Here is a 6,000-nt window from a genome sequence, read left to right as displayed (position 1 = left end):
GAAGGAGAAGAACAGTTTGTGGAAGATTTCTTGGAAGAGGAAGTCAGTGTTTGTGAATAACCTCAGGTGTTATAAAAGAGAATGAGTGGAAAGAGGAAGTTCAAACAGATAGTGAGTTGTTGAAAGTTATGAACATGATACAAACAAAGGTTTTATATGATGATTCCTTGCCAAACATTTGGCGAACAGTTGTTGATGAGTTATCTGTAGACAAAGAAATTTTGCTAAGAGGGACTAAACTGGTTCCTCCTTCCTCTCTAAGGAAAGAATTAGGCACATCAGGGTCACTTAGGAATTGTGAAAACAAAGGAAAGATTGAGAACTTGTTTCTGGTGGCCTGTCATGGATTTTGAAATTGAGCGTGAAGTTAGAGAGTTTACAATGTAAAATCAGTGATAAGGTTCTTACCCCTCACACTGCACCCATGGTTTGTCGTAGACTTCCCAGTGGTCCTTGAGAAGATATTGCCATTGATATTGTTGGTCCCCTAAATGGTGAACATCGTACACCTTATTTAATTGTTTTGATTGATCTTTATTCAAGATGGGTTGAGATGTCGTGTGTATCAGATGTTCCCTCTAGTGGTGTCATTTCTTTTTTACAAGATGTCTTTAAGAGAGAAGGCTTTCCAAAAACTCTTTTATCAGACTATGGCCCATAGTTCTGCTCTGGTCAAATGAATGATTTTCTTTTATCATGTGGCATTATACTTGAAAATTTTTCTGTTTATCATCCAGAAGGTAATGGGGCAGTTGAAAGATTTAATAGGGTTATAAAAGAAAATATCCAACTATCCAGGATCAATTCCTTGAATTGGAAGGATGAGTTACAAAAATGTATACTGGCTCATCGTTTCACCCCTCACACCTCAACTAGACAAATCACCTTTTGAGTTATTTAAAGGAAGAGCTCCTAACACAAGACTGTGTCCAGGTTGGATGACTTGGGGTAAAGGTGTGAAAGATAGTAGCATTGGTGTTTGGAGAAAAAGAGGAAAATCTACAGCTTAAAAACTAATTTTATTTTGATGAAAGGAAAAAAGTTAAGCAAGTATTTGTAAAGGTGGGTGATCTAGTACGTGTGAAGGCTCCTGTAGGAGCATTGTCATGGTCAAAGTTTACCGCTCCCATGCGGGTAATAAAATGTTTAAGAAATGCTGTTAAATTGGAAAATGGAAAGATTTGGAATTTAAGTCGAATTGTAATTGTCAAATCCAATCCTGAAATGAATAAGTTGTGCATTAATTTGCCTAGTGGTTCAGATGAGTTATCAATGTCTTGTCTGAGACGTAGTGGTCGGAAGACTTCAGTACCTGTTTATATGAAAGACTATGTTAATTAGAAGCTATGTTGATTCATGATTTTCCATGGTAAAATCTCATCTGTATCTCATTTTGCATCTCATGTTCATGCCATTACTGGAAGGGAGATGTGTGATGTCATCCTTCTCCTCTTCTACGGGATCTAAGTTCTATAGAACTTGGAATCCATATCATGCCTCAGGAGTCAGTTACTCCTGGGTGGCTGATGGATGAGGTGTTAAGAATAAACCTCTATGTTAACTACAACTTGTGTTCCTGTGTTATTCAAGAATCTTACACATATATCTATTATTCTCACATTCTTCGTGCAAATATACTATCTACTGCACATTGTTAGGAGGGTTATAAACAATTCAGATTTCCTGAAATAAGTAATTCCATAAAACCTGTTTAAAATCGTGGAACAGTTTAGAGCTGTTTAGAGCATTGTAGAAAGGGTTGGACGTTGTGATGATGGGGAGGCTTATCATCCCCGAATGATTCTCCAGCTGTTTAGCAAGAAAAATAACGCACTTAAGTAGGCTTACAGTTCAGAGTTAATTATGTTTACATTTAAATTATATAATTTAGGCAATTTGTTCGATGCCATGGACATATTTTTCTTTACAACTTTGTTTGTAGTCACTCCTAGTCAGGCTTTTCATTTATTTACTCTCCAAGTGTTGATAAGCTGGTGAAAACAGGCTTCCTAAATTTAAACTTTGATGAGATATAGAGTGCAGTTTGCAAAAAAGTGAAAACACTGATCGACCATCGAGTTAATGAAAGTCGTGGAATCTATCAGAAGGCGGGAGCAGAAACACTGCAAAAATACATTATATGCAAATGACGATAGAGATTTTGTTCTACAACGGTTGCACGTAACACGACTTTCATTCCATAGATATGTCTAATATGCCTTTCCTTGAAATGCGTCACTAGGAGAGCCAGGAGCCGGAGGCAGAATAAAATTGAAATAAGCCTGGGCAAAGGCAGCAGGTCTGACGTTGGTAGCCACCCTACTGGCAATTATTGTTTTTTTATGTCATGGTTTTTGCAAACCTGTATTGTTTGGGAATATGCCTGACTCTCGTCAATCTAAAAAAAAAAAACATGCATTACATAGTACTCAATGGCATTGCAGGTAACAACTTTGTGTGTGGATGTGTTCCTTGTTCTTGAGCCAATGGCGGTAGTGGGCTGATACATTGACTCTTAATGCACACTGGAGTGGGTGGAAAAAACATGTGAATGACACCAATGACAGACTACTGGATGAAGTCTGGCAGAAACCATTATAAGTAACTATATTATGGAAAAAGTCCTACTGAAACCCCTATAAGTAACTATGTTATGCACACAATTGTAGTAGAATCAAAAGGTCTTTGCTAACACAGACCTCAAAAAGTCAATCAGTCTGGCATTGGGTGCAAGCCTGTTGCCACTGAAAAAGAAAGACTGAGAGGAAGAACGAAGGAAAGATAGAAAGAAGAAAAGAGAGGAAGTCAACAAAGCAGGCTAGAAAGAAGGAAGAAAGGTAAAAGAAAGAAGTCAAAAAAGGAAGGAAAGTAAAACAGTAAGATAGAGAGGAAGAAAATAAAGAAGGCAAAAAGGAAAGAAAGAATTTTTTTTAAAGAAGGCAAGATAGAAATTAGGAAAGAAAAGAAGAGAGAAAAAACGTCAAGAGATTAACAGTCAGTCAGTCAGAAAACTTTATTTCGGTTGTTAGCCATAAAAGTTCATAATACACAATAAAACACAATAAAACAAGTACAAAGAATATAAGAAGATGTTACAGAAATACAAAAAGGAATAAAATTTAAGACATATGAAGAAGCACATAAAAAAGAGCACAATATTTAAGATGAGTAGTGCCGCTGGATTTACCTTAATACAATAATAATCGTCTTCTGGTTAGCCACATTGAAAATAAAAATTTGCCAATCACCGTGACAAATAAGGGAGAGGGATCGTACTTCAATAACCTAAACAGGTCTCTATAGTTCCTAGCCCCCATGTTTTTTGCAAGCTGGATTATCCATTTTCTACGGGGGATTTTAGAGGCTGCACAAAAGAAAATTACATGAACCTCCGATTCTTCGAGGATACCACACCCAGGGCAGGGCTGTCTGCTAAATCCAGCCCAGTTGTTCGTTCTCGAGAAGAGAGGGAGAGAGCCATGCCTAAATTGTATAAATAGTTTCTTGGCAATAACCGGGTGGATCAAATCTAGTGCAGGCTCAAAGCTGTAACCATTTTTGACCTCAAGGAATACCGAGGTCATGTTAGGGCTATTCCCTAATCGAAAAACCTGGGTCAGATTATATTCCTCTAGGATTTTTGCCAGAGACTTTTTTTTGAAAGAGAAGGGCATGACTCCTCAGGTGTTAGCCAGAGATCTTCTCTCCCAATTGCCCTCAGTGATTTTTTTACAAATACTAACCAGGGAATGGCACCTGCCTTTGGAATCGACAGAATAGATCTTAATTCCTCCCGAAAGTTTGCAAGTTCGGGAGTGGTCCATAGTCGGCGCCAATACATTACCGGTCTTGAAGAGACCAGGTCCGCAATGGGTTGAATGCCCAGGTCCATCCTAAGCGGCTGCATAGGAGTGCTCATGGGAAGTGCCAATAATTGTCTAATAAATTAGTTTTCTGACTTAGTTAAAATCTGGACTGTGTTATGGCCCCAAAGTTCAGCCCCATAGGCCACCAAGCCCCTCGCCTGTGCTTTGTATATCTCCACTAGTGGGCTAATCAACTTTAATGGGCTATTTTTGTACATTTTTAAGATTCCCCCGGTTATCTGTACATATTTCAAGTTCACTTTTGAAATCTGGGGGCCCCAGTTCATCTTATTGTTGAGGGTCAAGCCCAAATAATCAAAGATGTTCACCCGTTCAAGGTGGAGACCATCCAGTTTAGGTGGGGGGTGATTTGTAATGTCTGCATTCAAGACTATATATTTGGTCTTATTCACATTAATGACTAAGTTCCTTTTCCTGCAAAATGAAGCAAAACCATCCAGGATTCTATCCATTCCCATGGGAGTCCTGGACAGGAGCAGGGTATCGTCTGCAAACATTAATGCAGGTATTTTTCTACCCGCCAGCCTAGGTGCATCTATATCCTTTAGGGCCAAAATCTCCTCCACCAGCCCATTTAAAAAGAGGGAGAAAAGAGTTGGGGCTAATACGCATCCCTGCCTTACTCCCTTCTCAACTCCAAATGGGTGCGTAAGTTCTCCATTTAATCCAAACCTAACTCTAGCAAAGGTGTCTTTATGTAACCGCTCTAATAGGTCACAGAGATAAAGAGGGACTCCCATCCCTTTCAACAGCTCGCACAGCTGGCGACGATCCACTGTGTCGAAGGCAGACTTTAAATCTACAAATGTAAGATAAAAGCTGCCCCCTTCTAAAATAATGGATTTCCAGTGGATCATCTGTAGCCTAAAGAGTTGCTCCACAGTTGACATTTTGGCTCTAAAGCCCACCTGCAGCGGGGTTAGAATATTGGACTCATCCATCCAAGTTTGTAGTCTCCCTAGGAGAATACGCGCAACATTTTTCTGGGCGACATCAATTAGGCTAATCAGCCTATAATTTGCCAGATCAAGGGGGGAGCCCTTTTTATAGATTGGTATGATCTCAGCTCCAGCCCAAGTTGGTGGAAGCGGCATTCCCGCTAGAATAGCATTAAAAAGACCATATAGATAGGGGACCCAGATGTCCGGCTCGCTCTTAAATAGATCACCTGGGATCCTGTCTAGGCCTGGAGCTTTATTTGGGAGAACTTTACTAAGTGCCATTTTAACTTCATTAAACGTGCACTTTTCGGCCATCCCCTGAGTATGTAATATAAAGACATTAGGGAAGGAAGAAGAATGAATTACTTCAGGTGTATTAGAGGCGTATAGGTCTTCAAAATGACCGCGCCATATTTCTTCCCCAATTTTAGGTTGAACTGCTTGCTGGGAGCATGACGATCCGGTTTTAACCAGATTCCAAAATGATCTTGGATCCCTAGACTTCAATGCTGAGGAAATCTCCTCCCATCTATTTATTTCCCATTCTTTTTTTGCTTCTCTAGTCATTTTTTTGAAATGTGCCCTCGCTTCCTTAATTAATGAAATATTACCATTTTTAAGGGTTGTCACAAGGGATGACTTGGCTTCCCTGCAGGATTTATTATACCACATATTATTCCCCCTCACTGGTACCGAACATCTCTTGGTTTCCCGATGGAAGTGGGTCTCAAGGACACCACATAGTTCTAAATGGGTTGCTCCTATCAGATCTAAATCGAGATGGCCCTCTATCGAGGCAACTTCACCCAGAGACTTCTCCAGGAGAGGATAGATCTCAGTGTACATGGCACTAAGATCCCTTTGGGATTGGGCGATCTTCTCCCATCTGACTCTACGAGCGCCACGAGCTGTGACCAAGGGAGCTAAAGTAGTTAAATCGTGAGCGGGGGAAGGGAAATTAGTAATAAAACCCTCCATAGATACAACAATGGGATTATGGTCACTTTCGCTTTGTTTCTTAACTCGAAAGTCCAGAATCCTAGACCACAATCCCATATTAAGCATTATATAATCGATAATGGAGGTTTGCCCATTTCTTTCAAAGGTAAAATTACCTGGGATGTCTGCAGGGAACCTGCCATTACATGCCCTTAACGAAAAGGTAAGTGTTA

Source organism: Triturus cristatus, chromosome 7, assembly GCF_964204655.1.
Source record: "Triturus cristatus chromosome 7, aTriCri1.1, whole genome shotgun sequence".
NCBI lineage: Eukaryota > Metazoa > Chordata > Amphibia > Caudata > Salamandridae > Triturus > Triturus cristatus.
This window is presented reverse-complemented; position numbering follows the sequence as displayed.